The sequence below is a fragment of the Trachypithecus francoisi genome, unplaced genomic scaffold (genome assembly GCF_009764315.1).
Source record: "Trachypithecus francoisi isolate TF-2019V2 unplaced genomic scaffold, Tfra_2.0 Contig00274, whole genome shotgun sequence".
Taxonomy (NCBI): domain Eukaryota; kingdom Metazoa; phylum Chordata; class Mammalia; order Primates; family Cercopithecidae; genus Trachypithecus; species Trachypithecus francoisi.
The window spans coordinates 158,743-170,914 of NW_022680536.1; the positions used below are offsets into that span (position 1 = coordinate 158,743).

The 12,172-nt window shown below is 37.0% G+C and overlaps 1 long non-coding RNA gene across 1 annotated transcript; it reads left to right on the forward strand.

Moving 5' to 3' along the window:
- The first annotated feature begins 6,656 nt into the window (after positions 1-6,656).
- LOC117083000 lies at positions 6,657-11,715 on the forward strand. Its single transcript, XR_004436896.1, has 2 exons — positions 6,657-6,710; positions 11,156-11,715. It is a non-coding gene; the product is annotated as an uncharacterized LOC117083000 (long non-coding RNA).
- The last annotated feature ends 457 nt before the right edge of the window (positions 11,716-12,172 follow it).

Sequence of the window (12,172 nt, forward strand, 5' to 3'; positions counted from 1 at the left end):
CATGTAGAAGTGTGAGTTAATGAAATCTCTTTGCTTCATAAAATACCCAGTTTTAGGTAGTTCTTTATAGCAGTGTAAGAACAGACTCTAATACAAGATCTTTCTCCCAATCGCAAACTCTTATTGCTGTAAATTGGTTGAGATCAAAAGTGTCCACAATGCATAAGTTGTAAATTTCCCAAAATTGCTGACTGTTGGCAGACTGTCTAATATTCATTTTCCTGCCTCACTGCTCAACACACCATCAAAGTTTCCTCAGATCCTTTTTCATTTCAGACAGCTTGGAATCTTTATTATTTTATGTGTCTTTGTTTACAGAATGAAATCAGTGATAAAGTGAGACTTACATTACAAACACAGTTTCTATCACTGGAAGTGAGGGACATCAGGTTTTGCAAGATTGGGCATTTGCAAATGCAATTGCAATGCATTTGCAAATGCAAAATGCAAATATTCAAAAATTATATGCATAAATTATAATTTTAAATTAGAAATCTGTGTATGTGTAGCTTTATATTAGAAGAGTATATAATGGGTCAACATTTTTTCTTTTTGTTTTTGCAGAACAATGGTTCTCTGCTTTGGTGCCGGAGTCACAAGCAATGTTCTAGGGTAGATTTCCTATACCTGTATGAATGCTGCAAAAACTTCTAATTTGGGAATAATTATAGTTTCACAGGAAGTCACAAAGAAAGCACAAAGAAATCATGTGTATCAATTTCCACCAATGGTTATACTTTAAGTAGTTGTAAACAATATCAAAAGCACAAAATTGACATGCATGCAATGTATGTATATAATTTTGTGACATTTTATCACATGTAAGATTTGGTTTGTGTAGTTACCACTGCCATTAATATACAAGCGTTAATAGTTCTATATACTACTTTATTTTAGGTTTTATCTGTAATTTTCTGTTAAAAAGCTTTAAGGAGAAAATGCCCTCTGGTTAGGCAAGAGAGGATTTAATGTATTCCATTTACACTTATGTAATTTTGTATGCATTTTCATTTATTTGTAGGAATTGCTGGTTAAATAATTTGCTACTTTTTTTTTTTTTTTCCTGAGATGGAATCCCCCCTGTCGCCCAGGCTGGAGTGCAGTAGTGTAATGTCTGCTCACTGAAATCTCCACCTCCAGGTTTCAAACAATTCTCCTGCCTCAGCCTCTCAAGTAGCTGGGACTACAGGCGCCCACCACCACACCTGGCCAATTTTTGTATTTTTAGTAGAGACAGGGTTACACCATACTGGCCAGCCTGGTACTGAACTCCTAACCTTGAGTTCTGCCCGTTGTGACCTCCCAAAGTGTTGAGATTACAGGTGTGAGCTACCATGCCTGGCCAATAATTTGCTTTTTTTAATTAAACAAACCTTTTTCCATTTTGAGTATTCTTTGCTGCACACTAAAGAACATGATAAACTTTCTTATCTTACTCATTTATATGTTTGATATAATACATTTCTTACCTCAATCCCAATACACCACAACTTTTCCTTTTTTAATATTTATATGATGATGCTCAGCTCCTGTCTGAAGTGGGTTTTATAATAAGATTACGTTAATGAGTAAAGTTTACAAAGTTTGCTAAAAACTTTGCAGCAACTTTGAGATCATAATAATGTTTGATAAAATTTATTTCATTGGGTGGATGTGGTGGCTCAAGCCTGTAATCCCAGCACTTTGGGAGGCTGAGGTAGGTGGATCACAAGGTCAGGAGATCGAGACCATCCTGGCTAATACAGAGAAAATTTCTCTACTAAAAATACAAAAAGTTAGCTAGGCATGGTGGTAGGTGCCAGTAGTCCCAGCTACTTAGGAGGCTAGGGAGGTGAATGGCATGAACCCTGGAGGAGGAGGTTGCAGTGAGCCAAGATGGCACCACTACACTCCAGCCTGGGTGATAAAACAAGATTCTACCTCAAAAGAAAAGAAAAAATTATCTCATGGATATTACTTTTAATTCTAAAATAGAAATATACCTTTATTTTGTAAACAAAATTTAAGGAATATATAACATTGAAATAGCCTATTTATGCAAAGGATCATTTTGTTAAAGGTCTTTCAAATACATTCAATAAATTATTATAGAATCATATTCCCAAAATGAAAACTTTTGTTTCTAATGATGCATTTCCACAATCATGCACAAATTTTGTCATTTAATACACATGAATGTTACTTTAAAATAGAACAGAATTCTTACAGGAATGTGAAATAATTTGGTGAGGGTAAGATTTGCTTATTTCTGACTGTCTAGATCCTGGGCAGAAATGAAATGCTTGGTTACAATCCAGTTACTCTTTTTATGTAATGTCTTAAGCATTTGCTCTGTCCAGACATTTTTGGGTATTAATTATATTAAGGAGTTGTCAGCTGAAACTCTGGATAACTTTTTTTATGCCATCATTGCAGATAAAGCACATAATGTCATGAAGTTGATTAAATTTCATAAGTATTCTTACTGTCCAGTTTTTAAAAATTATATATTATAGGAAAGAGAATTTGCTACATTGGTATTACTTCTTATTTAAGCACTCATATTTTCCATATCCCATCAAGAAATTATCTTGTACAGACTGAGAAGGAATTTGAATTGAACAAACTTATTTGAACTACTTTAAAATTATTGCAGTGAAAAAAATTGTACACTAGGAATATAGATGGTTAAACCACAGTTTGCAAATGCTTAATCAAGGCTGCCATGAGAGACTGAATTTCACAAAAAAAGCAATCGTTTTTGTCAGAAAGGAAGAATCAATCAATAAGTTACAATTAATCCCAACTGAAACTCTGTAGTATATTACAAAGCTCACAGAAATTTAAGGGTTGTCTTTAACTTGGGATCCTCGGGAATCTTTGGAATGAATCTTGTGGGTTAATCAAAATTTATCTGTTTTGGGTGTTATCACAACTGGATACCTGTGGATATAATTGTAGTTTGCATTTCTTTTGGCATTCATGAAGTACTATGGGCTTTTTCTCTTAATGCATTAGGTGGACAAGGCTACTGGTAATCTGTAGTCACTCTGTTTTACAGATGGGGAAATTCAGGCACATACATATTTGATGATAGTTCTATAATCATTCAGCAAGCCAATATGGGCATAGCAGATCCTGTGTCTACACTGTTACATATGGGCCAAAGATTCTGGAAACTAGTTTATATGAATATAGGGGGAGAAAAGTTAGAAAACTCAGAAGCAGTGTTGATGATACAATTTTCTGATGACCTATTTTGAACGATTAGGTTTGCATGTTTTCTAGAAACGACACACTGTTTAATCACTTCTGGTGACCATCTGCAAAGCCTGTCAGCTTCCCCTTCAGATCCCCTGTCGAATAGATCTAATCTGACCACTCTTTGCATCTCCAGCCTGCCATTCTCTCCAGCTGTGATTAATCCAAGAGTGTCCTATTGGGTCTCCCAACCTCCACTCTCACCCCAAAAAGTCACATTTCCTATGGCTGCTGAAAAGAATCTTTAAAAATATAAGTGGCATCACACTGCTCTCTACTTTAAACCTAATGATACCATTCCTTCTCACTTAGTGAATCCAAAACCCTATGCTTATTCTCACTGGTTCTCTCTTGTCTGCCTGTGCTCTGCCCCCAACTTTGTTGTGGTTGTTGTTGTTTTTTTGAGATGGAGTCCTGTTCTGTGATCCAGGCTGGAGTTCAGTGGCATGACCTCCCGTCATTGCAACTTCTGTCTCCTGACTTCAAGTGATCCTTGCACCTCAGCCTCCTGAGTAGCTGGAATTAAAGGCACCTGCCACAATGCCCAGGCAGTTTTTGTATTTTTTAGTAGAAATGGAGTTTTGCCATGTTGGCCATGCTGGTTTTGAATTCCTGACCTCAAATGATCTACCCACCTCAGCCTCCCAAAGTGCTGGGGTTACAATGTGAGCCACTGTGCCCGGCCTCTGTCCCCAACGTAATCACCTTCTACTCTACCACTTCATGACTGCTTTCACCTCCACTCAGTATGTTCCTTCCCTTGCTCACTCACTGTCTTCTTTCAGGTCTTGGCAAAAAAGTCAATTTCTTAGCCATGCCTTCCCAGGTCGCCATCCAGCGTACTTACAAGCTTTATTGTGCATACCATGCCCAGATGTGATGTTACAGAATTATTCCTGTATCTGCTTAATATCTGTCTCCTTCACCAGAAAAAGGTTCATGGGGACATACACTCTGTCCTCGTTGTTCAATGTGGTGTCCCCAAAGCCTAAACTAGTATTTGGCACATGTAGCTGCTCAGCAAACATTTTTGGTGAATGAGTGAATGAAACAAACACTTATATTGCATCATTATACCATATGTCTTTACTGCATTACCTTCAGGAAAAATAGTAGCAGTTAATCCATTCTGTGTGTGTGACTACTATGTTATTTAGGAAAAATTTGCTGTTATTTTTCCTATTGTGAAAGTTAATCATGTAAATTGAGTCATTATTGTCCTACCCAACTTAGTCAAGGGACCAGGGGGAGAAAACACAGGGCACATAACATTTCGAGAAGGTAATTCTCTGCAAACCTGGCCACTCAAGCTGCCTGCTATAACCTGAAACTGGTTTTATCTATAGTTACTGAAAGAAGCTGTTGCAACTTTAAGACTAATTTTTCCTTCTGTTGTTACTCACCAGTCAGAACTTACCAACTCCGTAAAAGTTAATTTGTGCTGGTGAACTTTTCTTTCAAAACAACACATAACATCTCTCCTTTTGGTATAACCTCTTTGTCTTTTGGACATACTGAAGACCACCTGGTCTGTCTGTGTGCCTTGAATTGAAATTCTTGCTCCCTAAATAAAACATTTGAAATGTAGAGATTCCTCTCTGTGCTTCATCAGATTTCAAGAGTATGCCGGGCTTGACATAATGGAATCAGCACTATAAGCTCAAGGGTTTGTAGCCCCTGCACCACTCAACCCTAGAGAATATAGAAGAGTACCTTATTGACCAGCACAGGTCTAGGCCAATGGTTCTCAACTGAGGGCAATTTGCTCCCCCAGGAGCAACTGCCAATGTCTGGAAATATTTTTGGTTGTCAAAGTTGGAAATGAGGAGTTATTGACATCTAGTGGGTCAAAACCAGGTATGCTAATAAAGAACCTATACCGCACAGAAAGGCCCTCCCACAGCAAAGATTATCTGTCTACAAATATCAGTAATGCTGAGATTGACAAACCCTGACCTACACATTTGGGGAGTTATGAAAGAAATTAAGAGCATAGTCCTCAGCAATTTTAATTTATTATATGAAAGAAAATGAATATGTAGTTTACTGAGCACAAGGTATGTACCAAGTGCCATTTTAGGGGCTCTTTATGTCTAGGAATTCTGATTGTCATCAAGTGCTCTCTAATACTGCTGAGGGAGGTTGCTGTTTGCCTCCTAATCTGGTTTCTCCTCTTCTTTGCTAATAGAAACCTCATTCCTCACCTGAGTTCATTGTCACCTTGGGTTAAACATCATATTTTTCCAAGCTCCTTTACTTCTAAATTTGGCCACTAACAAATTTATTGCCCACGTGGAATTATTGCAAAGGATTTTCAAAATGTCTTTTAAAAAGGGAACTTATGTAACTAGAATTGTACTGGTTATTCTTTCCCCCTTGCTCTTTGTTGCTTGTTAGAGGGCACACCAATGACAGGGGCCAAAACAGCTGTCTTGTCCCATGAGGTACTTTTGAGGATGGAGTCCAGGCTGAGAATACTGACAAGAAAGATAGGAAGAACATGGATCTTTGAAATTATTGAGTCCCCATACCATCCTTGCATGTGAAAAGGAAATAATTTTCTATTTTGCTTAAGTTACTGTTATTTTACTTTTCGTTTTCCCTGTGAAGATGGAATTGTGTGTGCGCAAACTTATTCTTAGCATAATCTTGGATGGCCGCCTTCATGTCACAGAGGCTCAGGAAAGGTGGGTGACTTTCTTACAAAGTCATTTATTTAGTAAATACCAGTAAATCCTCAACACAGGATTTAAACTGAGTTCTGATGGAATTAAAAACCAGTGATTTTCTCATTGTATACCTCACACATATGAAGTCTTATAGAATAACTTTTTTAACTGATAAAAAATCTCTTGCACAATTTGTGGTTGATTCTCTTGATGTGCTAATTTTTTTCCTGAGTCACCCTTATAGTTACTGTGAATAGTGTAATATCCAGGCACAACTGTGGCCCAGTTGTAGCAAACAAGCTGTATTTTCTCTTTCTTGTTTTTATAGTGGGAAGTCAGAAAGATACAGCCTGAAGATGGCCCACTCTTCTAATTCAGCTTCATTTAGGAATACACAGTAGATTCCTGGAGAAATAGATTCCTTAGAATTTTCTTTAGTAGGGTGGTTTTTGTTGTTGTTGTTGTTGTTGTTGAGAGAACACTTAATCCATAAGACTGCAGTTTGCCCTTGGCCATTCCAAAATAAACTGTTTGCAAAATTGACATCTAAACACAGTTTCAGTCTTGCATGATTAAGGTGAAACCATTCATTCATTCATTCATTTTTTGTTTGTTTGTTTGTTTTGTTTTTTGCTTTTTTTTTTTTTGAGATGGAGTCTCCTTCTGTTGCCCAGGCTGGAGTGTGGTGCACTGCAACTTATATCTCCTGGGTTCAAGCGATTCATGTGTTTCAGCCTCCCAAGCAGCTGGGACTATAGGCATGCACCACTATGCTTGCCTCCCAAAGTGCTGGGATTACAGGTAAGCCATCATGCCTGGTCATACCTTTTAAAATATATCAAATATATCTTAAAATGATACCTTTACAATAACTTATTTTTAGTATTTCAATTTTGGTAGTAAGCAAATAATAGTATAATCTCTCTCTCTCTCTTTTTTTAAAATGGAGCATCCTGAGTAGCTGGGACTACAGGCACCCGCCAACATGCCTGGCTAATTTTTGTATTTTTAGTAGGGATGGGATTTTGTCATGTTGGCCAGACTGGTCTCAAACTTGTGACCTCAGGTGATCCACCTGTCTTGACCTCCCAAAGTGCTGAGATTGCAGATGTGAGCCACTGCATCTGGTCAAGGTCATCTATCTCTAATCAAGAAATAACTATATACCTTTGACTTAAAAAAATATGTATTTAAAATTCTATCTAAATAATCTTTGCAATCAATTTTTATCTTAATTGCATTTTTTTTTTTAGTGTAAGCCACACTAAGAACTTTTTGGAATGAAATATTACTATAATACTGTAAAACACGCTGGTAAAATGGGGTATATTTCCATTGTAATGATATTTTTAAGTTGGTCCAATCTTAAAAATGTACATTACTTCAAGAACTTATTTTATTTATTCTTTCTTTCAAATAACAAATTGCTCCATGCCAAATATAATGTGAATCAGATCCTATTTTTTTATATAGGATATATTATATCCCATATGTTATAATGTGGTGGCTGTTCAGCGCTTTCATTTGTGTTTCTAGTTTAACATTTTCTTTAAATACATTTCTTTTGCTCATTCCAATGCATTTTGATTACTTCTGTTTCCGTAGATATTCATTGATCATCTACTATGTCCTAGACCCTAGTTATAAAGTGATTCTAAATGTAAACTTGGTCTTTGCATTAATTGCTCACTGAGAAAATTCCAAGCTATTGTTACTTCACCCCTTCTTAAAAATTTATACAATATTTCTCATGAGTCCCCATTACTTAAGGACTTATATTAACTACCTTCTCCCCCTTACTTTGCCCATTAGAGCATTCATGTACCTTTAGAATCCATTTCTGCTTTTCTCTTTGCTAAACTCTCAATTCTGGCTCTTTTCCAATGTTCTAAGGTTCCTATGTGTTCACCCATTAATGATTAATGTGTGAATGACTTAGTTTCTATCAGGCTTTGTTTACAGTCTCCCAGCTCGATTCTCATGTTCATTACTTATTTGATACTCTGGGATGGAAATATTTGATAAAGAATGAGAAAACTATTTGAATGGGTCACACACATACGGATCCTAGGACTGACTATGTTGAGTGTTAGACGGCTCCTCTCAGTAAGGGAAAATGGGTAATAGAGACCACTGAGATCATTGTTTGCATGAAGGATGGAGAGAAGAGTTCTAAAGCTAGAGAGAATATTTTGGAATATTCTAGTGCAATTCTTTCATTGTGCACTTCAGGAATCTGAGGCCTAGAGCAATGATATATCCAGTCAAAAACAGCCTCCAGCTCAGAGGAAATGCTTTGTGTTAGATTCTATTTTTCATTGTACATAATTTCTCTAAAGGCTCACTTAGGAATGATTTGGAACATTTGACAGGAGATTTGAATTGATGGGCACGAAGCCCTTGTATTTAGTTATAGTATAGACTCAAAATTTTTAAATGTCAAAATATTTTAATGAGCTGTGTTAACATCTGTGTTTCCTAGTAGCTTTTTCCGTAGAGAAGACAAATATCCTTCTCTCTACTCTTCCAATGCTGATGACTTAAATACTTATAACAAAAGATGGATTACAATGACAAAAACATACAAATTTATTTAGTTTTACATGATATGGAAGTAAATGATTAATTCCATATATTTTTATGGTAACTTTGATGAAGAGTGGAAACTGATGGAGAAATACGATAGGACAAAAAGGGTGTGATCTAGTGGAGATAAACTGGGAAATTTAGCAATGCCTGTTTTTCAGGTCCTCTCTGTGACCCTTCATCTTCAGAGATGAGCATGTTCCTTTCCTCCAGGGATCAGGAGGCCCTCACATGAATGTCTTCTGACCTGCTTCTTGAAAATGTTGGAAAAGCTTTCCTAAGCTGTATGCCCTGTGGGGAGAAGCGTATGTGGGGGTGAGGAGGGGAGGTCAGAAAGACTTTCCTGCTTGTTTTTTTTTTTTTAAGATGCCAAGGTATTGTATTATGAGGAGTGTGTCCTGAATCATATCTTCCTTTTCAGTGTGACTTTCCTTTAAACATAGTGTTCTAGGATAGGGGTTAGCAAATGAGTTCTCTAAAAACGTCAGATAGTAACCATCTTTGTCCTGGCAGCCCATATGGAACTCTGCTGTTGTGGCACAAAAGCAGTAGTACAGAAAACATAGACCAAGAAGAGTGACTGTGATTCAATAAAACGTTATTTGTAGATACTAAAACTTGAATATCCCATAATTTTCACAGATTATTTCACTTATTTTTTTCCAACCATTGAAAATAATAATAACTTAGCTCACTAGTTCAACAAAAACAGGTGGATTTGGCCTGTTGCCGTAGTTTCTAAACCCTTGTTCTATGACATTACAGTCATACAGATAAAGCAAAACCAAAACAAAATAATAAAAATGCATTTTTTCTGGCAATACAAAGACATATCTTAAAATATTCGAAGTCAAACAAAATAGTTTCTGACATTGCTTATAGAACATTGTTTGTCAACCTGCAGGGATTTGAAATAATGAATAGTAAAACAAACAAACAAACAAACAAACAAACAAAAAATCCTTCAAATAAATCACAGTTAATTTTTGAAAAATCCAGTGTTAAAATTTGATGATCAGAGTCAAGAAAAATTGTGAAAGACTTGAAAATTGGCAAAAGTAAAGATTATTCTTCTCTGTTGCACTTTTCCAAGTTCCGTGCAGCGTTCACTGTCTTTTAATTATTTTTCACTTTGCAAATGGTAGAAAATTGATAATGCTGATAATTTGTCTGTGAAAATGCAAATAATTGTGTCTAGTGGAATACACTTGATACTTCCTCCAGTAATATAACATTTTGCATATATTTGTAAATCCATTCAGCACCAGCATTCCTTATTGACCCTATTCACCCATCAGTCCATCCACCCATCCATCTTAATCTGTCATTTATCTATTTATCTTTTGATTTTTCCTTTGAAACAAGTATGACTAGTGATTAAATATGACTATTTCTTGAATTAAATAAAATCTGTGGTACATTTTCATCTTATCTTTGCATGAGAGTCATGTCTTCACTTTATAAAAGATTTCTCTTCTAACCTTCAGCTCAGAGTTATTTTTCAAAACCTTGACTCTAGCAATGGCATGCCCCTTAATAATAACCACCTATCTGTGGGAAGCCTGCATGCTTAACTTTCTGCTTTTGGGTGACAGAACTCACTGGCTGGATATGGGCGGTACAACTCCAAACTGTTAGAAATTTTCCAACTTTGTTCAGAACTGATTTTAGAGGTGAGGAAGACTGGTTTTGCGCATATTAAAATCTGTATGACTTTATTTGCCATCTGTGAAATTTATTGGGTGAAAACCCAACCTCTGAAACACACCTGAATGCAAGTATTGAAATTTTTGTTTTATATTAAATGCTTTCTGTGATTTACGTGATAATGACTGTAGATGCATAGTGCCCAAGGAAGACATTTCTCAGGAGCAAAATGAAAACTCAGACATATATGAAAATACACTGCGCCCAAGTATCGAAGAACCAAAGGTGATTTTTTTTAACCTGATTGCAATTCTAATGTGCAGTGGATCAAGATTTTAAATGTTTAGGTACTTTAGACTGTTGCAGTACTTACTGATGCTCGTACAGTATTCCCTGATTTTGTAGATGTTACATTTCAAGAATAATGTTGCTATTCACCCAGCATTTATTTTCAACTTACTGATCTCCTTTGGAGCAAACAATGACTTCACAACCAAATCACATTTGACAGTGACTTCAGGAGAAGTTCAGGCTTGTGTAATTCAAACAGAGAGTTTGTGCAGAAAATGTCTCATGTCAGGTATAATTAATTCTTCATTTTGGATATTAATGTTATTATTTCCACAAGTGCATGTCTTTACTTCCACGAGATCATGTCTTTATTTTTCAGGAGAAAATAAATGTGATGTGATAATAAACATTAGAAGAGATAAGAGAAGTATTCTATTATTTCCTTAAAGCAACATTTTGGACTTAACATTTGTGTAAAATGCATGTGAAAAGAAATTGTTAGTGTGTGGTTTCAACTAGTGTTCTTTTGAAAAACCCATCTGTATGAACAATGTTATATTAGCATGATTAATATAAACCATTGGATGTAAATTTCTCCAACTGTTGTATAGCGTGATGCCAAAAGATGATTATAAGTAGTCTTGGCCTTTTGTGCTTAGTAAGACATGATGTCACTCTTTCTCTCTCTCTCTCTCTAATTTTTTTTTTTTTTTTTGAGACAGGGTCTCACTCTGTTTCCCAGGCTGGTACCGTCATTGTTCAGTGGTACCGTCATTGTTCAGTGCAGCCTTCACTTCCTGGGATCAAGTAATCCTCCTGCCTTAGCTACCTGAGTAGATGGGACTACAGGCATGTGCCACTAAGGGAGGAGACCACCCCTCATATTGTCTTATGCCCAATTTCTGCCTCCAAAGAAAGAAAAAGTAAAAACTAAAAGGCAGAAATGAAATCCATAGGCAGACAGCCTGGCGTCACACCCTGGGCCTGGTAAAGATCAACCCTGACCTAATTGTTTTTGTTATGTCTAGATTACAGACATTGTATAGAAAAGCACTGTGAAAATCCCTATCCTATTTTGTTCTGATCTAATTACTGGTTCATGCAGCCCCCAGTCATGTACCCACTGCTTGCTCAATCAATCACTACTCTCTCACGTGCACCCCTGCACCCCCTTAGAGATGTGAGTCCTTAAAAGGGACAAGAATTCCTCACTTGGGGAGCTTGGCTCTTGAGACAGGAGTGTTACCAATGCCCCGCCTGAATAAACCCCTTCCTTCTTTAACTCGGTGTCTAAGGAGTTTTGTCTCTGGCTTGTTCTGCTACATTTCTTGGTTTCCTGACTGGGAAGTGAGGTGATTGGTGGATGATTGAGGCAGCTCCTTAGGCGGCTCAAGCCTGCCCTGTGGAACATCCCTGCAGGAGACTCTGACCAGCCCGAGTGACGTGGATCCTGAGAGTGCTCCCGGGTAGGCATTTGCCCTGGTGGGAAACTTGCCAGAGCAGTGTGTGGCAGGCCCCCATGGAGGATCAATGCAGTGTCTGAACACTGGGAAGGAATAGATACTTGGAGTCTAAAACTTGGTAAGATGAGTCTTTGAAACTTGCCCACTCTGTTTAAGTGGAAGCGTGGCCTGATCACCCATAGCGTGCCTTTATCAGCACTTTGTTTTTGTTTTTGACTTGATTTGAATTGCCTGACAGGACCAGTCTTAGGAACTTGCCCACTCCATTAGAGTGGA